General features: G+C 46.8%; 2 long non-coding RNA genes across 2 annotated transcripts in view; one reads left to right on the top strand and one right to left on the bottom strand.

The window, feature by feature from the left end:
• The window catches only part of LOC116069030, a 76,060-nt gene extending 59,880 nt beyond the window's left edge, over window positions 1–16,180 (bottom strand). Inside the window, exon 1 of the long non-coding RNA XR_004109804.1 lies at window positions 16,014–16,180. This is a non-coding gene — a long non-coding RNA (uncharacterized LOC116069030). The remainder of the gene's footprint in view (window positions 1–16,013) is intronic.
• Window positions 16,181–16,284: 104 nt separating this feature from the next.
• The window catches only part of LOC116069028, a 26,125-nt gene continuing 17,461 nt past the window's right edge, over window positions 16,285–24,948 (top strand). The window contains exon 1 of the long non-coding RNA XR_004109802.1: window positions 16,285–17,741. This is a non-coding gene — a long non-coding RNA (uncharacterized LOC116069028). The remainder of the gene's footprint in view (window positions 17,742–24,948) is intronic.

The raw sequence follows: 24,948 nt of genomic DNA, 5'->3' as shown, positions 1-24,948 counted from the left end.
GCCTGTAAAACCTATGGCTATCTCTTCTTTTTTGAGTCCCTAGCCTCTGGTTATCAATAGTAATGCAACACTGTCTACACTTACTCTCATCCACTCATGTAAACAACTCTTTTAAGAGAACACATAGATTTGCTTAGATGAAAATCTCAGTTTCTCAGATTTCCATCCCTCCTGATTTTTTTAATTTATTAATTTATTTATTTATTTATTTATTGGTATAAAATGGTCTATAGGTTTATAAGAGGAAAACTGCTTGCTGGTCCTGGATCAATGAGATCCAAGTGCCTTGGGTTTGGTATTTTCTTTCTTTTCCCACCTGGACCTAATCTCTATGCACTAGAGAGATGGTTGGATTTTCATCATAACATCATGTAGGCTGAAGAATGGATCTCCCCCAAGGTGGTCCTGATTATCTTTGTTGACTGCACCTTGACTGCTCTTAGCAACACTGTATCCTTCCCAACCAATTGGATTATTACTATCTAGGAAGTTCAACACTAACACTGATTGGTCACGTCCTCTTGCTATGATGAATATCACAGTACGTCTCCAGCTACCAACCCAATATCTACCCACATAGTGGTAGAAGGAAAGCCCTAAGACCTTTCAGGGATACTGTGTGTCACAGATAGTCGTGGCTGCTCCTAGCATGATGTATGACAAACATTTTTTTTTTTAAATGTGGAGCTCATCTTCCAGTTACATTTATTGTCAACTTGACTCAACCACTGAGAGGATTAATGATTGTATCACCAAGCATGTTGATGAGAATGTTTCTAGAGACAAGTAGACTATAAGAACTCTGACCTAATCAATGAATGGCCCTATTGAGAGGTGGCAGTAGGTAAGAGGTAGACCCATTTGGAGGAAGTGGGCCCTGGAGGGATTTCTGGGGGTTTGAGTTTTGCCCCGTCCTCTTCCTGTATGTTTTCCCCTGGTTTCTGGTCATCCATGTAGTGAGTGGTTATTCCTCATCTCTAGCTCTTGCTGTCTGGTCATCCATAGAGGCAACAGCTGTCCTCTGTCTCCAGTTATTGCTGCCTTGTCAGCTAAGTCATGAATGGCTGTCATCCACCCCCAGTTACTATTGTCATGGTGTTCTGCCCCACAAACAATGGACCTCGCCCTCTGGGACCATGAGCCAAAATAAATCTTTTTAAAAGTTGCTTTCACCAAGTATTTTGTCATGACACTGCAAAACCAACTAATACGCAAGCTTCGGCCTGGAAAGGATAATTCAACAAGCCAGCTGCCTACCAGCCCCATCCTTCCAACTCTGCCTCTATTCTGAAGGCTAGGAAGGGGCCTGCTTGTGTTTTGCTTTCTCTCCAACTCTGTCCAAGTGAACCTTTCTTCTGTGCTATGGTAGATATCTTTGAGATAGACCATTCAAGCTCAGTTGCTGAGATACAGAAATTTGTTTTCAGGACAATAGTCTAATCCCACAACTATCTTCCCATTGAAAGATCAGATCTGAATACCAAGGACTAAATATCAAGTTGTCTTTCCCCTGCATTGAAAAATAAATAAATTTCATATTCACTTCCACACTCAAGTAGACAAAAACACTTGGGGAAGATCCATAGAGTGATGTCTAAAAGAATTTAGTACAAGGATGCATACACTCTGTACCTGTGCTCTTCTAAACAGTAGCCACCAGCAGTGTGTGACCACTGAGCATCTGAAATATGAGCAATGAGCCAGAGACTGACTCCCAGTGACCTAAGGACAACCTCCTAGGCTTAACCTTTTGAACTTCTCACCCCCTCCTAGTAGCACAAAGTTGGAGAGCAAGCCTTTAACACTGGGCTTTAGGGAGATGTTCCAGATCCAACCTTTAGAAGACAGATAGAGAAAGTCATCAAAAAGCACAACTTAAAGAAGGACCCATATTCCCAACAGTAGCCTGTTTTGAAAATTAGCTGTTCTCCAGAGCACTAATGAAGAATAGTGTTCATACAGTATCATGGTTAATAGTAAATGCCAACTTGACTGCATTTCTGATCACCTAGGACACATACCTCTGGATATGTCCAGAGAGGTTTAACTAAAGTGGGGAAACTCACTCTAAATATGGGCAACACCGTTCATGACCTGGGATCCCAGAGCAAATACAAAGAAGAAAGCTAATGGGGTGGTAACATTCAATTCTGCTTTCTGATCATGGATACAGTGTGACTTGGTATTCCAGCCACCACACCTTCCCTGGCGGGATGGTCTGTACCTTCAAACTATGAGCCTTCAAACTGTGAGCCAAAATAAAACTCCATGCTCTCTGAAGTTGCTCTTGTCAGATATTTTGTCACACCAAGAGCCAAGTAACTAATACTTTGAGTTTTTTGTCACTTTTTTATCTAGCTTGAACCCCAAAGCACAGAGAGCTTCAGTAATATCCCCTGGGTTCAGGAAGAATTCAGTGTCTTATTTGAAGTCAAGTGCCTGGAACTGGCTATGACCTAGGTTGGCACGTAGTTAGGAATGGGTGTGAAGAGGAAGATTCCAGAAATAATACGCTAGATGGAAAGAGTGAGTCTTTGAGAAGGCTGTTGACAGAATGAGCATAGTGCAATGTAGACCAAGACAGCACCATATTTGATATTACTCAAAGAACTGATACCTAAATGCATACACTGCTCTCCTCCAGCCCTTAGGTAGCAACACGTATAGTCTCAGGTTAATGATCTTTACGCTCAAACATGTTTCAGCTTGTCAACTTATTTGTTTGGACACAATCTTATTGGACCCTGCACCCTCCCCCCCAACCCTGTGGCAACCACAAAGAAGGACTCAGAGATCGGTCTGAAGTGAAAGGTAAGGATCTTAACCCCTGTGTCTTGACTCCAAGTCCATGGCATTTTTCTTTCCAGTCAAGGACTGACTGCTTGTCCCAAAGATCAGTATTGATCACTCCACTGTATAAGTTGCCTCCTCTCCAGCCACTGCAATAGAAAAAACCAAAGCTGGGCCATTCTTAAATACTTACATCCTGAACAATCAGCCTTATCTCACGAATAAGTCGTCGAGAGAGTCCCCGAGTGCCCACTAAAGAGAAATCTATGTCCCTTCATGTCAGGGGTGGAGCCAACTGAGATGTGAACCTGTGATGTAAACCCATGTCCTATTAGCAGGAAACCCAGCCTAGGCCAGGCCTGCCAACCCGTCTGCCAGAACATGTCTCTATTAGTCATCGTATCTCCTCCCTCATGACTGCTTTGCAGAGCTCACACAGGCAAACTGCTGACTCAAGCAGTTCTCCAGCTGACTGATGCACCAGAACTTCTGCATGGATGTTTGTGAGAACATGCTGTGTGTACAATCCCTTTTCTGTACCCTGAAGGTATTATCTTTCGATTTAGTTCCTTACTGTCTCCTGTAGCCTAGGATCTCAGAATGGTAGGCAGCTTAACCCTTCCTCAACTGAACTGACCCAGGCCCAGGTAGCACCAGCATTCCAACCAGCTTCCTTCCCGATATACCTCTTCAGGCCACATTCTAAGCAGAGGCTCTTTGTCTCCCCAGAACAGTATTAGCTTTCCTCTGCAGAAGCAGCTAGGTCTAGGTTCTTTAGAGCCATGCATGGGAAGCTAGTCCTTCCTAAAGCCAATGCCTTGGGCCTATCCTTACAGGAGGTCTAAAGAGAGGGGAAGTGATGGGGCTTGTAACTAGAAGAATGGCTCATTCTGTCCTGGATCTGTGAGTGCAAGCAAGCCATTCCACTCCTCTCTCTCTGGCCCCAACAGTACAGGAAAAATGAGCATGCTTAAGTCACAGTTTGCAGCCATTCACTTATACTCTTATTAAGCACTGACTGGGTGCTGAGTGCTCTGCTAGGGAGTTGGAGAACTGCTAGAACACATGGAGCATGCACACAGGCCATGCTGCCCATGAGTTTCCCGTATAGTTCTCAGAGAAAACTAATCCCCCAGTTGGGTATGGCACCTGGAACCCTTGGACTCGCTTCTCACTTATGTCTGTGGACTCAACCTGCTCTCTTGTGCCAGGCTGCTATGAACACATTAAATGTGTTCATAGACACAATGGACAGAACAGTCCATTCTGTGGAGAATAGTGGAATAATAGAAATGTCAGGGGCAGGGTGGATTTGATTGTGGCCTGGATGGAGAAAGAGAATCTACTAGGCAGTTCCTGAGTAGAAGTGTAGAGTATGCCACCACCCCCAGCCTCACACTGCTGATGTGTGACAGCAAGAAGGTTCTTGCTGAGGAGAGCCCAGAAGCAGGGTGAGACCATTCATGGCTCTCAACCTTAGAGCAGTCCTGCCCCTGAGCCAGACTGATCAGGCTAACTGTATTAGGGGGTACATAAGCTTATTATAAAGAAACCAGAAGCTATGAAATAGCTGACCAGACAAAAGTGTTTGTCAGGTAAGCCTGATGACCTCCATTGGATACCTGGTTCCCACGGCAGAAGGAGAGAAGGAACTCCCAAAGGTTTTCTTCTGACCTCCACAGGTGTACCAGAAGCAGAGCCAGGAATGAATAGATTCCATGGGACTCCAGTCTTAGAAGACAGGCAAGAAGACTTGGGTAGCCTGCAAGGGGCAAACAGCCAAGGTCCCGGGTCTCTTGTCAACTACCAAGGCAGTGGCAACACCAGTGGCAGAGGTGGCAGCAGTGACATGAGTCTGATGTCTTAGTTTGGGTTTTACTGCTGTGAAGAGACACCATGACCAAGGCAACTCTTATAATGGACAACATTTCACTGGGGCTGGCTTATGGGTTCAGAGTTTAGTCCATTATCATTGTGGCTGGCGCTGGAGGAGCAGAGAGTTCTACCTCTTGTTCCTAAGACTGCTAGGAGAAGACTGACTCCCATGTGGCTAGGAGGAGGATCTCACAGCCTACCCCCACAGTGACACACTTCTTCCAGCAAGGCCACACCTACTCCAACAAGGCCACACCTACTAATAGTGCCACTGCCTGGGCCAAGTGTATTAAAACCACCACACCTGGCCAGCCAGGTGGGTCCAAGATCCAGTGGTGAATGCTTTGGGGGAAAGAACTCTTCCCCACATGTTAAAGCTCAATAAAGACAACCACTCTCAGATGATCCTCGGTGAAATAACTTGTGTGCTTTATTTCATGTGGACAGGGACTATATAAACATTGAGGAGTAGGGTGGGATTTAGGGTAGCTGTTTCCTATTCGCTCAATTTGAAGTTCTAGTGATGCTGTATTTGCATGAAGGACAGACTCCATGCTTTAAGTGGCTGCCCATGGTTCTCTCAGTGGTGTCTTAGTTACCTGTTCCAGAGCAGGTACAGAAATGAGTAGGGAGCGACTAGACTCTTGCCAATCTCAAGTCTCTGAGATTCCTGAGGTCTCAGCTCACTGAATCTTACCAGGCCCACTTGCCCTACAACACACTATAGATAGGATAAAACCAAACTTTTGAAAAGAAAGAAGCAAAGCTAACCAGACTCGCAAGGGACAGCTTACCCAAGAGAGGCAACCTTTGCTTTGCCTCTTGCCCACACATTGGACTCTGCCGTAGATGCGTGGGTCATCTGCAGCATGGTTTTCATTTCTTGGAACTCAAAGACTCTCAGCTTTCCATCCACTGCCTCAAGGACAAGCTTTCATCATTTTCTAAAAGGTCAACATTTCTGAACTTGGCTATTGTACAAGCTCTCTAACTCTGCTGCCCTCTCCTCGGAGCCTCTCCACCGAGGGAGTTGCCGTCTTTCACACTGAATTCCTTCCATTCTGGAGAGTCTCCTATCTGGGAGTTTAAGTATTTTCTAATTTTTTATGTCTCACACAAACTTTTGTGATAAATCTTGGATGGCTGGATGATCAGTAGATTGACTTGAGGTCACTTAGAACACTTGGCTCCTGATAATAAGATGGCTGAGATGAGACTAAGAACCAGCTCTGAAAGGTAAGGAGCAGGGACTTGGGTCTTAGGCTGCCTAAGAGAGCACATTCAGGCACACATGGGGCAGAGCCGGTTCTGAGGGGAGATAGAGCTGGATGTGACAACTTTTCTAGAAACACGCAGAAAGCAACTGGTTGAGCTGGCAAGAATTCTGGGCAGATTCTCAGACCATCAGCTCCTTAAGTCCACCTGATCTTCGAGAGTCTTGAATATGTCACTGGTCTCCTTGGTCTTATCATTCAAGCCTGCTGGTAAATCACAAAGAAATTCAAGAATCATTTTCATTCGGTTGTGAAAGTCTGTGGCTTAGATACAAAAGACTCAGCCCTCTCAAGTGGAAAGAATTACTGACTGCCACATGATCTGGTTGAAAGCTATAAAGAGAGAATTAAAATTCCATTCTCCAAGGCATATAAAGGTCAGAGGTCTCCTAGCCCATGACCCCCCTTCCTAGCACCTTTCACATACAATAAGGCCACTCCTTTAGCCTGGAACTCTGAAATGAAACATTCGGCTTTGCTGGGATTGCTTAATGCATAAGTTACAGGAATAATGATTAATAGTGGTTATTTTGTGTGTAGACCCATCACTTTTAGAATGATTCTCCCAAGGCCTATATGAAAGCCACTGGAATGGATAAAATGGATAAGGTCTGCTCTTCTCTGCCAAGGCTTGGTCCTACCAGGTGAGAGCTACCATCCAAGTTCAGGGGAAGCTTAATCCAGCTCCTGGGGAATGATAGTTAGTCCCCAGGAGAGATATGGACTGACAGCATTCCCCGTCAGCTCAGGAAGTCAGCCCTGTCAATCCACTGCCGCCCTTCACGACCCCTAATCAGGAGCAGATGGCTCATTCTTTGACATGCTGCTTAGAAGCAGGGCCCTCTGGTCTCCTACCGCTTTTCTCTTGGGGTGAGAAGAAGAATGTAACTGAGTTCAGTCCATTTCCAGTGGGACCCCAGCCTAGGCGAGGGATTGGCCAGCTGTCCAAGGACTGGCACTGGAGAGGAAGGCCTGGAGCCAATCTGACTGGTACAGAGGTCCAGCACTCACAGCTAGCTGAGGTCTTAGGTCAGAAGAGGCACGGCACACTCCCTGCAGCTGACTCAGCATCTTAGCATAAGCTTGTTATGTCTAGATGGAACAATATGGATCCGTAAGAGGCAGCCCCTATATAGGGTTACTTGCAGTTGGGGAAAGCCATGGAGCTTTCCAGGTTTTTAAGATTTTATGGCTTGATCTTGGGCCAAGCTCAGGGACTGGTGGGTCTGGATGTCATCGGGCAAGGAAAGACAGTTTAGCAGAAGCCTGATTATTTGAGGTCATTCTAGAAATTACTAAGATTAAAATAATACCTTGCTCTCCATCCCGACAGTGGTCAGAGGTGACCTTGGCAAAACAAAAGAAATAACACTAAGAAACAGCCAGCCATTGGCAGCAAAGGACTAGAAGTAGGCACTGGCCTTTTTCACATCTGCAATGGTGGTTGTAGGAGACTCAGTCCTGCTTCTGCTAAAGACAAGCATTCCTTGTCGCTGTGGATGGACTACAGTGTCCCAGTGAAAAAGAAACTTGACAAAACCCAAGATCACTAACTTTCAGATTACGTTTCCTACTGGGGTTTCCAAAGTTCAGAAAGGCTTCCATGGAAAAGGTGGAGGTGAGAGCGATCTGGCAAACCTCTCTCCTTCCATGGTGCTGGATTGCAATGAAGCCTCATGTGGCTTTCCAACAGAAAATATTCCACCTGCGCCCCTGGATCAAAGGCTCCAGGGTGTGTCTTCTGCCACCCCACTGCCACCCCACATGAGAACAATCCTCTTTTGCAGGCTTTAAAAGGCCACATCCAGGCCAATGTCACATGCTCACAACCCTCCATCTCTTACGCTATATATCACAAATGGGAACTCTGTCACCCCCACCTCCCTGCTCATCTGTTCCAATCTTCCAAGTAGTCCATGAGGACCCACCTCTTCCAGGAGAATGACAGCTGACACTGCTGTCCACCAACTCTGTATCTCAATGTTGCTTGTCCTTAGGAGAACAGAAAGTCCTGCAGCAACTCATAATTCAGTTTTATAATGCCAACGAGACCATAGGCTCTGAAGTGGGCAAGTCAGTACACCCTGTGAATTTTCCAGGATAGATTTCATATGAACGAATGGATTCCAGACTTAGGAGTCAAAGGTTGGGCAGCTTTTCTGGGGGTAGGGGGGGAGTTGCCACCTGGGTGAGATGTAATGGGGTGGGCACTGTTGTACACTGAAGCTCCTACCCAAGAGCTCTTGCTGGCCTTGATGTGGCAGGCCCTAGCCTTAGCTCTATCCAGCTCTCTAGAAGGAGCTGCCCAAGTGGTTTCTGGGTCTATAGCTAATTTGCACCAGTGTAAACTGTACAGCACATCTCACTTAGACTATAAGGTGACAGTCATTCATCCGAGGCGTCCAGTACATAACCTTCCCAAGTGCCATCCAGCTTCTAGACACCTACCTCCTGTAGACACCTATCTATAACCACCAGAGGATGAGTTGAGCTTAGCAGTGAAAATTCAGCCTGTGGTCTGGGTAAAACACCAGCTATGTTCCTTTCCATTCTGAAGCCATGTGCCAATAACAAGGCTGAAGCACTCCCTGGCATCTTGCACCCCATGATGAAGAAACCCAGGGCAAGACTTTGAACCAAGCCAAAGGATGAACCTTTTGTTCTGTTGCCTGGCATTCTGAGAGCATCATCATCATCCATTCCGGCCACAAGTCTGAGAAGCTCATGAATGCCAAATGGCTTCCCAACATCACAGCTGTCTTCATTTTCTTTGACCCGACGGAGTACTCTGACCTCATGGGCTGCCCGCACACTTGTGCAGGGCCTATCCTTGAGGAACCAAGCCCTTACTCATTATATTAAGAGTTTCCAGACAGTGCGTAAGCATGGGTAATTCCTGCAGCAAGCAGGAAAGCCTCAGTGGGAGTGGAAGTGACAGGGTGTTTAGCAAATGTTAAACTCAGGGAGCTTGAGAGGTCTCCAGGCATTGTTAAGTAAACATTTCCGATGATGACGGAGGTGGTTGAGTAGGAAATGGAGGGAAAGTGTAAGCACTCTCTCTGCGGGTGGGAGAGCCCTTGTCATTCGGTCCTCTTCTGGTCTCAGGTTGAGACCACACAGAGTCTCCACAACAATCAAGCCAGTATTGACAGTCGTCATCAACCCTTCCTGAGGCCAGGTACTGCCATGGAGCCCCTTCTCTGCTCTCTTCAGCAGGCAGATTGTCTCTGCCACTGTCCCTCTCAGAGAGTATGCAGCACCTGTAGCTACTTTTCTGTTGCTGTGGTGATGAAGCACCATGACCAGAAGCAACTCATCGGAGGAAAGGCTTATTGGGATGGACGGTTCCAGAGAGTCCACCACAGTAGGGAGGCGGGGCAGCAAGCAGCAAGCATGGCCACAGCAGCAGGAAGTTAGGAGATCACATCCTTGACCTCACACACAAAGCCAAGAGAATGAACTGAAAGGGGTATAAATGCTTTTCATCTTACAGCCAGAGCCTATGTAGGGCATAGACCCCAGGTCCAAGACGACTACGGGGCACGCTTGACTCAAGTTCTGCCTTCCAAGACATGCAAGCTGGACCCATAGTGGGCCAACCAGCATGGGGACCACACAGCTCCAAGTGAGCACCCAGTCTTCTTAATGATACCACAAAATTACCTCACAAAGGGACAGTGGAGCCTAGAAGGAGTCAAGTCACAGAGTTGGTGGTAGAGCCAGAGGGGTGAAGAATGGGAGGAAGAGAGACAAGTTTATAGTACCAAGCACTTGGGAAGACCACAAGCACCACTGCTTTCCTACGCCCAGCATCTATGTCCCTCTTTCTCTCTCAAAGCATCCCTATTGCTCATCTGCAGCTAATTTCTCATGAGGCTCCACTGTGCCAGGGGAGGGGATGAGGAGTGAGCCTTTCTCCAAAGGATGGAAGCCAACCCGCCAGTTTGGAGCTAATCCTGGCAGAGTTACCTCTGCCTGAAAGTTTGGAAGACTTTCTTCATTTTGGCTTCATGGGATGCGCGTTGGCTAATAATCTTGTCAATGCTTCCTTTATTCCTGACTTCCACGAGCAGAAGGCTAACAGGCATGTCTGGTTAGGACAACCTGTACCCCAAATACCACACTAGCACACATATACACACCACACACACACCACACATACCTTACACACCACACACACATACCACACACACACCACATACACACACACCACACACCATACACACATACCACACACACACCACATACACACATACCACATACCACACACATAATGCACTATACCATACCACACCACACATATACATAGACACACACACCACACACACACACACACACACAAACACACACACACACACTTGTATTACTATTTCTCTGATAACTGAATGGCTAAATCCCAGGGCTCATCCCAGGCCCACCTCCCCACAAAAGACCTTCAGCTGTACCTTCTAGCACTAGCAACTAGAGCTTAAAACCCAGAAGAGTAAATAAATAATCACTCAATAAGTGTACAGAAAACAAAAGAGACAGATATGGTTATAGCACAGGGCTGGGCCATTCTCTCTGCTTAGAAACTCATTCTGCATTCCTGGCGCTTTTGCCACCTCCATCCCTGGAGTCACCCTCCGGCTCCCTATTAAGCAAATCAGAAGTGGCTGCCAGCGCCCACACTGCCCTTCTGTTAGCTTCAGAGCCAGCCAGCATCCTGCATGTTGCTCCCTCTCCTCCGTGCTCTGCCAAGCTCCAGGCTTTCGCCCCAAGTTGGCCTTTGCAACCCCCCCCCACCCTTTAATGCTCTGTTCTACTCCTCTCCTGCCTTCTCCAGCCCCAAGGCATTTCTGTCCCCTGCTGCCTCCCAGCATTTTCAAGTCTTCAGCATGGCTTTGTCCTCTTGTGCCCAATCAGATCCATCACTTAGACCCTTGATCCTGGATGCGGAGACCACAGCTGTTCTTCTTTGCCACATGGTACGCTGTGAGTGAGCTGGCCAGCAAGGGAACATGGGCCCTCTGACAATAAAGTCAGACAAGCAGAAATCACTACCAGTGGATTGGCAGTGATTAGCTGTTTCTGGAAGGGCTGTTCCAAACCTGCAGTGAATGTATACCAGAAGCCCAAAGACCTCCACAGAAGCCCAGCACCTGCCCCAGTCTACAGCAGATTCAAATCAAGCCTCACAAGTCAGACTGCCGCCCTTGCTGTGTTGGGATAAACTCCAGGGACTCAGGAAAGAGAAATTAGCAAGCAGGCTTCCCTGTTACATACTGAAACAGTTAGGAACGTCCACACACAAGGCTCAGTCTTCTCCACATTGAAGTTATTTGTATAGTATAGTTTAAAAAATAAAAAAAAAAAAAAAAAAAAAAAAAAAAAAAAAAAAAAAAAAAAAAAAAAAAAAACGCCATTTGTACAATCGCCGCTGCTGGCAGGGCCTATATGAAGCCTCCATGTGTGGGTTTGCTTGCACAAACTAAGCTTTTTAACTCTGTTTTGTTGTAATTTCACACTTTATGTGTGTGCCTTCTTTCATAGGACTATTTTTTTTTTAATTTTCAGAAGTTCTTGTGTGGGGACCTGAGTTCTAAAAAGCACCAGAGAGGGAAATGTACGGGGACAGCATGAGCAGCTGTGAGTCTAAAGTGTTCCCATCCACCACTGGGCTCTGCAGGTAGCAGTGCCTCTAGAGCAACAGGCAGACTGAAGCTCCAGGCCTGCCGCCATGCTAAGTCAGTTTAGGATGACTATTACAAAATATCAGAGATAACTAAGAGGCTGTCTTAGTTAGGGTTTCTATTGCTGTGATAAAGCACCATGACTGAATAGTAAGTTGGAGAGGAGCAGGGTTTTTATTTGGTTTACACTTCCACAGCACTGTTCATCATTAAAGGAAGTCAGGACAGGAACTCAAACTGGACAGGAACCTGGAGACAGGAGCTGATGCAGAGGCCATGGAGAGGAGCTGCTTACTGGCTTGCTTCTCGCGGCTTGCTCAGCCTGCTTTCTTAGAGAGCCCAAGACCTCCACCCACAAGGGGCCGAGCCCTCCTCCATCCATCATCAATTAAGAAAATGCCTTACAGGCTTGCCTACAGCTTGATCATATTGAGGCATTGTCTCCGTTGAGGGACCCTCCCCTCCAGCAACTCCAGCTTGCGGTGTTGACATAAACTGTCCAGCACAAAGAGGAAACATTTTTTGGCCCATAGTTTTGAAAGTTTTAGTCTGTGGTCAGCTGCCCCTGTTGTTTTAGGGTCTGTGGAAAGGTGGCATATCGAAGCAGGGAGAATGCCCCAGAGCCTACTGGTCATCCGAGCACTGGAACTCAGGGAGAAAAGAAGAGAGTAGACAGAGAGAATGGCCCTGTCCCCTCTGATGGCATTAAATGTCTATATATTAGGCCCCTTCATAATGTCCCCACTAATTCACAATAGTGCCACCCTGAGAACCAAGCCTTTAGTGAAGTATTCCTTATTAGGCTCATCCAAGGTCCAAACCACAGTAAACACCCAGATCTGCAAGCTCTTAGGCAGGTGACTGGCTTTTTGGAGAAAGGCCTATATTTTTCAACTGTTGTATAAGAAGTTTCCAGAGTTTCATGTTAATACATGCACAGATCATGTAATGCTTAAATCGGGCTGAACCCATCAATCTCCTCACTGTTTCCTTATGGTGAAAACATCTGTAATCCTTCCTTCTGGCTCTTTAAAAAACATGCAGCCAATATTTGGAGAACATGCCCTTCGATTTGGGAGATGGCTTAGTTGCTGGACATGCCTGTCATATGGAAGAACAGGACCCATGAAGTGATGGTGGGTAGTCCCACAGGCCTGGCCACTTCTCCACTGCTACTATCAAGCTCACAGTGCAAGCCCCAAAGTAACTCTGTAGCAAAGAGTTGGGGGGAGAGGAAGAGGGAGAGGGAGAGAGAAGTTCAAAAAAAAAAAAAAAAGCAAGAGATGAACACTAGAATCAGGCAAAATTCATAAAGACCTAGTTGTGGGAAGACACAGGAGAGCCAATCTCAAGGCCAGCGTTCACAGCTCTGCCCTGCCCTGCACTGGTTAGAGTCTCACTGATTAAGGCCCAGGCCACAGCGTCAGTGCAGAACAGGGAGGCACTGCCCCTGTGCTGACTTCAAAGAGCAGTGCCTTCACCAAGACTGTAGGAAACACGTTTCTAAGCATAGCTCCTCAGCATCTTACATTTCCAAAATGACTGTTGCATGCAACACAACAAAAGGTAAGATGAACCTTGAACCCCATAGCATGATGGGGCTCCTGGTGGGCTAAATAGCAGCCCTTCGCCTTTTTAGGCATGATGCCTGACCATAGCAACGGATGTTAAACAGCAGCCTGTAAAGTCCTCTCTGATCCCCACAGACTCAAAGCCTAGGTCCGATCTTACTCATCACAATGGAGAGTAATGGTTGCTGAATCCAAACTCCTCCCCCTCACTAAGGCCAGCTCACCATCCTGGACGCCTGTGAAAGAAGGACCCTCATGCACAATCAAAAGGTTAGATCGTAAATTTGTCCTCATCTCCCAAAAGCTCTCTGAAGCCATTTACCAACTGACTGCGGACTGGGAATGGGAAATATCCAGACCTCAGGGACACTGCAGGGCAGCAACTCTAAAGTGACAGTCACATCCAAACACATCACTCACCCAGCTGTGTCTTGTGCACAGAGATCATGATGATCAGAAAACCAACAGAATTTTAGGTCAGAGCTTTCTTACAGTGGACCAATTGGGTCACCAAAGCCAAAAGGTACTGTGCAGCTATCTCACTAAGTTAGGAACTGGAATACATGCATTTACACAGATTCACAACAGGAAAATTCCTATATTCCCATTGGCCCCGTTGGGTGGAGGCTATTATAGCAAGGAAAGCTGAGGAGAAGCCAATGTACCTACCTACCTCTGCCTCCTGAAATACTAAACTGGAGGTAGCATCAATTCCAGAGGGCACCAAGAGATCCATGCCACAGCAGACGCCTGAACAAGGAAAGGTGTGATTGCCACCCACTTCTCTTTAACCGGACTATTTGATCCACACAGAAGGAAGATGGGTCTTGGAAAATGATAGTTTATCATATTCCTAATTCGATGGTAATGCTAATATTTGTTTCATGGACAGAATAAGTTAATATGGCCCACACAGTCTGTATAGAGCTATTTTGTGTATGTGTGGTAAAGGGGCTTGAACCTGGGGCCTTTTGCGTGCTAGGTGAACAGGGTAACTTTAAACAATAGAAAGTCCTCTTACACAGTATCGCACTCTCAGAGGCCCATGAGAGGGATTCCTCTTGCCCTCCCTAGCCAACAAGCCTCGTTCCCAGGGCCTCTAGATGTACCACTATAATCCAATGTTCTCAGCCTTCCTAACGCTGTGACCCTTTAATAGAGTTCTTCACATTGCCTTAAAATTATTTTTGTTCCTACTTCATAACTGTAATTTGGCTATTGTTATAAGTTGTGTTTTATATCTGATATACAGGCTGTTTGGTATTCGACTCCAGAGGGGTTTCGACCCAGAGGTTGAGAACCGCTGGTCTAGTCTCTATGGCCATTTTCAACAACCACTCTCTCCTCTGTGTCTCTGTGTTTGTGTCTTTTGCACTGTAAGCCTCTGTCTACTGCAAAGATGCTGAGCTGTGACGTAAGGTGGAGCTGAGCTGAGCTGAGCTGTGATGTAAGGTGGAGCTGAGCTGAGCTGTAATGTAAGGTGGAGCTGAGCTGTGATGTAAGATAGAGCCTGGTTAGAGAAAGTTGGCCATGGAGACCTTGACCCCTTCTTCTCCCCCCCATTTGTTTCTTCTCCACTATGAGCTGAGGAGCTTTGCTCACCACAAACTCCCAAACAGTCCGCCAACCTGCCATGGGTGAAACCTTCGGGACCATAAGCCAAAGCAACTCTTCCCTAGGCGCACATTTCCTCACGGACTTCCACACCCATAGACTCTACACACGTCCCTTCCATAAAGCCATACTCTGACTAATTAGTCAAGGAGCTGATGGAGATTTTCAGGATAGTTAGAGATTTACAACTAATGTAACTGCCACACGGGTGGCCATGCAGTCCGAGAAATAGGAGTCCAATCGCGAGAGCTCCCCAGCTGAGACTAAAGGTGAGGACTCATGTTCCTTGTAAATGCTCCTGACCACATAGCAGAATGGCCGTCTCCTCGATAAAACAAGCTGGCTTTATTTCCCCAAACCTTGCTCCTTACTCAAATGGGCTCAAGATCAAAGTTCCCGCAGAAGCACAGACAGATGTTTACGGTCTCTGTGTGGAATCATGGCAACTGGACGCCCACCCTGGGTGACTGAGCTGTGTTCCCTCTGCCCATAATGGACTCCAAGTTGTCAGGAAGGCACTGCTCCCCAGGGTTCCGCCACTTCTGTCATGGAAAGAGCAACCAGTGTGCTTACTCATGGAAAGCTTTGCCTTACTGATTGTCATGGTATACCCCCAGCATTGTGCTTTGCCATGTGTGATGGTTAATTATGGTTGTTCACTTGACAAGACTGAAAGATATTTAGAAAATAGGTAAAGTACACTTCTAGGCATGCCTTTTCAGTGTTTCTAGAAAAGATTGGCTTGTGGGTTAGTGTGGACTAGGAGCAAAGGATATAGTGGGGAAAAAAGCAGGTACAGAGATGGAGAGGTAGCTCAGTGGTTAGAGCACTTGCCTCTCTAGCAGAGGACCCAGGTTCAAGTTCTTAGCACCTACATGGAGACTCACAAGCACCAGTAACTCCAGCTGCAGGGAGTCTGCTGTTTTCTGCTCTGTGGCCATATGAGTACGTGTGATGCACAAGTAGACAAGTAGACACACATAAAATAGGAAGGGATGGGAAAGAACGAGAAAGGAAGGGGAGGGGAGAGACAAGGATGGAGAGGGAAAGAGAAAGAAAAGGAAAAGGGGGGAAGCAGAAGCTCACACCGGCACGGGCACCGGCACGGGCACCGGCACGGGCACTGGCACCGGCACCGGCACCGGCACGGGCATGGGCACGGGCACGGGCACAGGCACAACCCTTATCGAGAAGGTGAGTTTCTTTGTGACTCTCACCTGTGGACATCAGACTCCAGTCTCTCCAGCCTTTGAACACAGCCTTGCATCAGCAACTTTCAGCTTTGCTGCGGAGCTGCCTCGTCGGTCTTTCCCGCTCTGCTGACTCCAGCTTCTCGAACTAAACAGTCGCTGGTTTCCTAACTCTCCAGACTGCGGATGGCCATTTGGGGATCATTCAGACTCTGATCACGTGATAATCTAGTAAATCGAACTCTATTGTTACATGTGTATTCTGTTTGGTCTACTCTCCAGAGAACCTTGACTAGAACCTAAGAGCTAGTCTAGCAGCAATCCTCCTGCCTCGCGCAATAAAAGTCAGGATCGGTTCCCACAGTGCTGCAGTAGCTACCCTGATATACAATGGAGTAGCCCTTTCCACACTCAGGAACCCAAGGGAGCTGGAAGTAACACCTTGTGGAGCTACAGTCATGTCCTCCAAAGGGAAAGGAATTCTGCAAGAAGGTGGTAGAGTCAGAGTCCGGTACAAAGACAAAGGTGTGAGAATAAGAACAAGGGTGGATCATCTCTCTCTCTGAGCTCTAATGCACCGCCAGAGAAAATCAGCCTTCTGTCCCTGCCTCTTTGGGAACAACTGGTCTAGAAGTGTTAATCCACCAGAGGGAATGAGACAGAACTCCAGTGAACTGCGAGTAGGTGAGGAGACCTAGCTTTTCCTGACAGTTAGGTCAGTCAGTAGATCTAGGAGGCGATAACAACTTGGTGCGGGATGCGCCAAGAGGCAGGCGGTCAGTGCAGGCAGCAGCTGGCACACATGGCTTCCAGTTTGCCCGCATAGGCTCTGCTGTCCTTACCTCCCGGGCGTCGTACACATTTTCTCAGTGCTGAAGCCTGTATGCTGACTTTAGGCTGCAGCATAAGGTAGAGAAGCAATAAATTTCTTCAAGCCCACTAACCAATGCTCATGAGTGCTTAGCTCCACAACGCCACTGGTCCAGCTGGAAGTTCTGCTTGGAATCAAACCTGCATGCATCAGCAAGTTGTATCTGAAACAATGTGGTCCACGCTATATTCATGCAAGCACTTGCCTGCAAATGTTACTTCCCTTGGTTACGATCTTTAGGTATACCCAAGCATATTTCAGTAAGAACTAATTGAATTTTGTGCCATGTCCTTTGCTTAGCAAATAATGAGGATTGCTTATCAGCCAAGATAGTCAAAACTCCATCCAGCCATGAAACGATACAAACAAAAAACAAAAGAGCCCACAGTTCAAAGTCACAAAGTGAGGAATAGTTGTCACACCTTTAAATAGAATTATGGTGACCTACAGGTGAAGATTCGTGACGAATGTGTCATGTGTGTGACATGAAGCAGAAGGCAGGCTACTTGAGGGAAGGAAGTAGACGAGTGAGGGAACAATGTGAGATCACAGTGAAGGCAGATGTAAGCAAGGAAGGAAAGACTCATGTACGGAAACACCATAATGAAACCAAGGAAAAGTTAGAACTGAAGATTTTACTGTTGTTAAGTTTGTGGCCTAAGTGAATAGACTCACTGTTCTTGAGTTTGTTTCCATTTTTAAATGGAAGAAGGACATGGAGCCCAGAGAGTCTCTAGGGAGTGATGTCATGTGTCCATTAAGGACCTGGACGACAAATGGAGGCCTGAGCAACCTTGAAAGCCTCATCCATCATGCCTACACAGTCACCAGCGGCACTTGGCTTGGAGGAAAAATAACCTTTATTATGTTCAGCTAGTGAAATGGTAAGTAAGATCACATCAGCATTGCTAGAACCGATGGCTAACAACCCCCAAACCCGGGTTTATAATCAACTAAGTCCTCAACTCCTTTCTTTAATCTTCTTCTTTTCTGCTTAGATTTGTCTTTAAAAACAATATCATGTAAAGCGCCTTCTTTTACAAATGAAGACTAGGAAATTTGAAAGGAAAGAGTGAAAGAGGAAGGGAAGGAAAAAGAGAGGGAGGGATTGAGGGAGGGAGGGAGGGAGGAAGGGAGAGAGAAAGAGACGGAGGGAAGAAATAATTCCACACTGGCTATGACCAAATGCAACTCCTCGACCCCATCAGACTGTCGGTTCAGTGCCAGTCGCCTCAGCAGCACCCAGAACACAAGACTGGAGAACTTGAAAAAGAAATTTAATTAGGGTCAGACTAGCTACATCCTAAACCTAGAGTCATGAAAGTTATGGTTAGCATTCTTGGCCTCAATAGCAGAGAGAGGTACATGCTCTAGAGGCCTTGGGTCACAAAGATCCCCACCCTACAACACTAGGGCCCAATCCAGACATATGTATAGTTGTTGGTCAAATACAGGGGAGCCTCAGCCTTCCGCTGGGAGCAGACAAGTTCAGAACTCAGGGCCTGTGGTCCTACTAACACTTCCCGGCTGGCCAGTGGAGAGTGCCAACGAAGCCCAGGGCTGCACCTGGCACCTCTGCCAGGAAAGAGCAAGGCCACAGCTCCACTAGTCAGTTTCCTGTGAACTTCTTGAAGAGTGTAGAGTGTGCTTTCTGAGGAACAGCGAGGGAGGGAAAGGGTGAGAGGGAGCAGGAGAGACGGCCGGGTAAGTTGTTCTTTCTCTATGCAAGCAACGATACCTCCTGCTAACTCACACTCTCTGTGTTACTGTACAAAGGTTAGAGGGAGAAGAGGACTTAGAAAACTACTGACAGAGAAAACTACTGACTCCCATGGTCTCTTCCTCCCAGAGAACCTCTGAGACATTTTGAATGTCCCTTTTCATGTCTTCTTCTTCTTAGATCTATCAATGTAAGTTGTATTTAAAAAAAAAAAAAATCCAGACCGAGGGTTATGTTTATCAGTCTGATTTGTTCTCTGAACATTTTGTAATAAACTTATTTGTTCCTAATGCTCTCTCCAAGCACTGTATTTATAGCTGGCTGATTGTCCCCTGGACACTTGAGCCATTTGTACTGTCTCATCATTATAATACAATAGACATGCGTAAGTGCTGCTCTCTAGGGCCCAGCCAGCTCAGAAATGAGACTCTTTAGTAAGACTCTTTTTACTACATTTTGGATTTGTTGTCGTTTTATTGCTTCTTTAAATGTGATAGCATTGTGATGAATGCTATAAACATTTTAAAGAAAAGTCTTCCTAATGAGTTATTTACAGACAGTGTTAGGCAAAGTTATGTTCCTATCGACAGTGTAGGCCGGGCACTGAGGAAACCAGCCCATGTTTTCAAGTGTTTTTCTGATCAATGGGAGGACATGGCATCTGGCGATCTTGGCTCTTGTCTCTTGGCTGACAGCTCTGTTGGCCAGTTTTTTTGGGTCTCCTGGTTCTGAGCAACTTCTCGTTTTGGTTGGTCACTTTTCAGCTGAGGTGGGAGTGTATTCATTAACTTGATACAATTACGGCTGTGTGCTCTTTGCCGTGTCTTAATTTCAGGGTTTATCAGAAGGGAATTTTAAGGCACAGGTGTTTGGGGTTTGCTTGTTTGTTGTCTATTTAAGTCTAAGGACAGTTGCCTTTGTAATCTACCTATGGCTTCTGGGTTACACTATTTTCTTTATCAAATACTTGATTCAGGATGTCGCTGTCTTGAAAATAACCAGGAGGGTCGGGCAGTGGTGGCGCACGCCTTTAATCCCAGCACTTGGGAGGCAGAGGCAGGAGGATTTCTGAGTTCGAGGCCAGGCTGGTGTACAGAGTGAGTTCCAGGACAGCCAAGGCTACACAGAGAAACCCTGTCTCAAAAAAAACAAAACAAAAAACAAAACAAAAAAAAGAAAGAAAAAGAAAAAAAAGAAAAGAACCAGGAGGTCTCCATTTCCCAGTCCTTGTGAGGTTACTGATGGCAAAAGTCTGTTTCTATCTACAAACCAAGCTGGACATGGCCCCTGGCTTCCTGACTACCTACACCTTCGTCCTCAATAGTCCTGGTTACCTCTGAGGTTCTTGCTTCTCAACTACTGTCGAGCTCAGCATTCACAACTATTCTGTATGGTAACTGGCCTCAGCCTGTCTGTCCTCTCTTTGGATTTCAACCAAATTGACCATGACTCCATTCGGAGAGCCACTCCCTGGTGCTTCAGCCTGCATACAATTTAAGGTGCGACGTCGGAGTGCTGCCAGATACGCGGAGGACCACCTTTTCAACCTTGAGTCGTAGGGACACGTGTAGGATAGAATGGTGTGGGAAATACTAACCTTGGGGTGAAAGCTGACTGACCTGGGACAAACTGTCTATAGAGGACCCAGAACTGGCTTAATCACAACAGGAATTTGGGGAGATTTATCCGTTCGATATTCACCAGAGCCGCTGTGTCAGACCCTATTAGAGACACTGTGTATGCATTTGTGCACAGAAAACCCCGTGCCGCTTGAGTTCTTGTTGCTCTGCAGCCCTGAGGCAGAAGAGCACGTTTTCCAGCAGTCCAGACAACAGCTGGCCAGGACCCAGGACCTATGGTACAGGATGAGACTGTGGGATGGGTTGTATCAAACACATCAATGAGGCCTGAGGCTGGGGTCCCCTGCCTGGAGATAAGACATAGGGCAAGGAAAAACAAAAAAAAAGAACTGCTCTGTGCCCAACTCCAGGGCACAGCTCAAACTCTGTGAAACAGACAGCATGTTCCCTGCCCCCAGGAGCTCACAAATGAGTTCTGACAACCATTCACCCAGTGGCTCATTCAGCAAACACTCCCTGAATGGGTGTGTGGAAATCGCAGCAGCTAGCTTTTCATCCTAGCAAGCTGGTGCAAAAGGGATGCCTAGCCTCCACAGGAGCAGAGCAGGAGGAGGCCTGGGGCGCAGCCAAGCTGCCCTGCCTAGGCTGGCCTAGATAAACGGGGAGAGTTACGACCACACTTGTCTCTTCTTCAACCCAAGTCCTGCACTAAATTCTCTTAAACACTGTTAATTCCCCAGTTCCTGGCCCTGTGGCTGGCCCAGGCCCCAGGCCAGCAGGCCTTAGCCATAACTTTGCAAACTCAAAACATCCACTCAGGGCAGATAAATCTCTGCTGCAGAAGCCTGGGAAGGAGTACGAGGAAGGTACACTCGACTTTACCCTGTGGATGGTTGTGGTTTGATAAAGCAGAAAGTGCCTCTCGGTGACTCGGAAACCTGCTATCTCAGCTCTGCCGCTAAATCACTTGGTGATCTGGTAAAGCCACTTGCCCCTGGGAGACTGGCTCCCTTTTTTCTCGGGCATGGATGCAGGCTTGACTTTCTTAGGAGGAGCTCCAGCTGTCCTTGTCACTCTCAGTTTTCTAGAGTTAGAAGATTTAGTGCTCAAAACTTTCTGTCTTGGACAACAGGAACGTATTGTGCCACATCTCTGGAAGGTGGCAGCCTGCAATCTGCAAGGTGTCCTCTTCACAAGGCTCCAGGCAAGAATCTGGTGCAGGCCTCCCTTAGCGTCTACTGGTTTGCTGGCTATTTGTGATCATTCTTTGGCTTAGGGACACATCACTCTGCTCTCTGCCTTGCCTCTCCCTCTCCCCCCCCTCTCTCTCCCTCTCTCTCTGTCTCCCTCTCCCTCTGTCTCCCTCTCTCTCTCCCTCTGTCTCTCTCTCTCTCTCCCTCTGTCCCTCTCTCTCCCTCTCTCCCCCTCCTCTTTTTCTTTCCCTCTGTCTCTCTCTCCCTCTCTCTCCCTCTCTGTCCCTCTCTTCCCCTCTCTCTTTTTCTGTGTCCCTCCCCCTCTCTACCCCCTTTCCCTCTCTCTCCCTCTCTCTCCCTGTGTCCCCCTCTCTCTCCTTCTCTCTCCTCCCTCTCCTCCTCTCTCCTGTCTCTCTCTCCCTCTCTCTCCCTCTCTCTTCTCTCCTTCCTTTCCTCCCTCTCTCTATCTCTGTGCATGTCTGTCTGTCTGTCTGTCCCAAGAATTTCCCCTGTGTCTCACTCCTTCTTTCTCCTCATCTTCCCCTTCCTTCCTTCCTTCCTTCCTTCCTTCCTTCCTTCCTTCCTGATTGGTTGTTTTATTCTGTGTCAAGTTCTTACTCTGTGGTCCAGGTGGCCTCTAACTCTCAGTCCTCCTCTCTCAGACTCCAGAAAACTGGGGTAAGTGGCATGTGATGCCACAGTCAGCAAACCATTCTCTCCACAGGCAATGGTTCATGTCGAGTCAGGGGCTTATCTTACTATAGTATGACTCAGCCATAAATAGTTATGACTACAATGACCCTATTTCCAATAAGGCCCTGTTAGGGGCTTAGCACTTCAACATATGAATTTCAGAAGAGCATAACATAACATAATGACTGGGTGAAACCTCCAACTTCCCCTTCCCAGGCAGCCATAACTATATTCATCTTTAAAGCTGTACTAGCAATGATAGTGAACAGAGATATAACGGGGGCTAGGTGAGGCAAACTCGGATTAGAGTCGCCTGAGAGGCCTGTGCGACAGAACAGAGGCCAACACGAGGCTGGAAAGCAGAGCTCTGGAGCCCTGGCTCCTTCTGCCACCTGGATGAGTGCCCCATCCTATCTCAAGGAAAGAAGTAGGCACGGTGAGAGATGTAGAGAGGAGGAGAGGGACGGCACCTAGGAGGCCCTGCAGTCTGGAGGTAGTAAGGGGCTTGTTGAAAGGCTGGTTGGAGAAAAAAACTGAGTTTTTCTTGCTACTATCCAGAGCAGGCTCCCGCCTGTTGAAATGGAGGGGCCCGTGGACTTGGGCTGGATGGAATCCTGCCTCAGTAGTCATGTGACGGCTCATGTGAATCGTTGCTGGGCAGCCAGTGCTATAGGGCTCTGCACAGAAGCCAAAGTTCAGGCAGTGGCTCAGAGCATTCCAGAGAGAAGGGGAGACAGAGGCCGGCTAAACAGCCACCGGAGGTCAGTGGAGTGAGGCCCGGCGGCCCCACTCAAGCTAGCTGATAAAGGCCCGTCTGTCTGCCCTGGTTTTGTGGGACTGCAATCATTTCTCTGTTAAAAGTTGGTCACATTCTTTAGTGAAGCCATCTGAGCCTTGGGTATTCTTTATAGAAAGGGTTTGAATTGTAAATTTAATATTTTATTTTTTAATTCACTTCATAATTTTAATCTCACAATTTTAAGTCAGGTTTTGGCGATTTTTACTATTTAGTGTCACTTTTGGTTTGAGCTTTTTTTTTTCCAAGTATCTATAATACATATGGATGCTCTGTGATTGATGATGTCTCGGTGATCCTTGTCTTTTTTCTTATGTTCCTGATCCAGACAGCAGTGAATCAGCATCCACTGTGCTGAGCAAAGACCTGGCCCCAGGAATCATTGGCAGTTCACATTCCACCTCCTCCATCATCAGTAATCTTAATTATCTTCCGCCTCTACTTAGTTTAAGTTTTTCTTTTACAGGTTTGTAAAGCAGAAATCTACATCACTGATGTTGTCTCTCTTTATATAAGTGCTTAAAACTATATACTTCCCTCTAAGCTACAGACTATAGCTACATTCTTTAAATTCTGGTTTTCCACTGCTTATGAATTCAGTTCGTTGTTTTTTCCCCCCTGGTTTACCACGGAGCTTCCTTCGGGAGCATCTCTGCTGTACAGTTCTGCTGGTTCCCACGGTGCGAGCAAGTCGTCTACACTCTCATCCATGTCTTTAGACAGTTCGCGCTGACTGTAAAATACTCACTAACGGGCGAGTCTTCTACATTCTCATCCATGTCTTTAGACAGTTGGCGCTGACTGTAAAATACTCACTAACGGGCGATCCTTTTCTCTGGTTCTACTCCTTCCCCTCAGCATGCCTGGATCTTTTTTGGCCTCACTTCCTGCTTTCTCCTTAGACAGCTAGTTACTTTAATGAATCCCTCTTATTACCTCTGCTGGTCTCCCAGAGGTACCTCTTTGTTTAAGTTCCCCACCCCACCCCCCGCCCCGAGACAGGGTTTCTCTGTGTAGCCCTGGCTGCCCTGGAACTCACTCTGTAGACCAGGCTGGCCTCGAACTCAGAAGTCCACCTGCCTCTGCCTCCCAAGTGCTGGGATTAAAGGCGTGTGCCACCACTGCCCGGCTTTGTTTAAGGTTTTAAGTGATCTACCTTCACTTGACACAGTGCACTACTAAAAGCTAAAGGCTTTATAAGACATATGTAAATGTTTACCATTGCAGTCATATGTGTCATACGTGGTCCACTTACATACATATTGTAAATTTCACAACACATTATTATGGAAGTGCCCATAATTTTTTTCCCTTCCCTTTCTCCTCCCTCTGGCTCCTGCCCTGCTCACTCCGGCCCATAGGCTCTTTATTTATTTCTCATTACTGGTGGTCGAGAGTCACCATGTGGTTGCTGAACTCATGACCTCTGGAAGAGCAGTCGGTGCTCTTAACCGCTGAGCCATCTCACCAGCCCAAAAGTGCCCATAACTTTTAAAGAAAATTTAGAATGAAGACAATCCCTTTTGTGTGTGTAATCATGCATTTCCAGTCCTGGTACCTTCCACTTCCGGGCACATCTGAGCCCATTCTGCTGTCAGATTCCTGTGCTTAGAGATTCCACTAAAGTTCCTGGTAGAGCAGTTCTCTTAGAGAAATTTCTTCCTTGGTTTTGTCTGAAAAGTATGATTTCACTTCTTAGAGAAGATTCTTTTACCTGGAGAAGGATCCTAGGCTAGCATGATTCTCCATACCTCCCATACTTCAAAGATGCCTTCCGACTTGTGATTTTTGACAATGAAATAGCCTTGAGTTCCTGCCTGCTCCTTGGCACAGCGCATGCCACCTTGCCTCGCTGTATGTATGTATGTATGTATGTGTGTATGTATGTATGTATGTGTATGTATGTATGTGTATGTGTGTATGTGTGTATGTATGTATGTATGTGTGTATGTATGTATGTATGTATGTATGTGTGTATGTATATATGTGTGTATGTATGTATGTATGTGTGTGTATGTGTGTATGTATGTATGTATGTGTATGTATGTATGTATGTATGTGTGTATGTATATATGTGTGTGTATGTATGTATGTATGTGTGTGTATGTG

Source organism: Mastomys coucha, unplaced genomic scaffold, assembly GCF_008632895.1.
Source record: "Mastomys coucha isolate ucsf_1 unplaced genomic scaffold, UCSF_Mcou_1 pScaffold22, whole genome shotgun sequence".
NCBI lineage: Eukaryota > Metazoa > Chordata > Mammalia > Rodentia > Muridae > Mastomys > Mastomys coucha.
The sequence above is the reverse complement of the archived record's forward strand: the minus strand, read 5'-3'. Positions and strand labels throughout refer to the sequence as shown.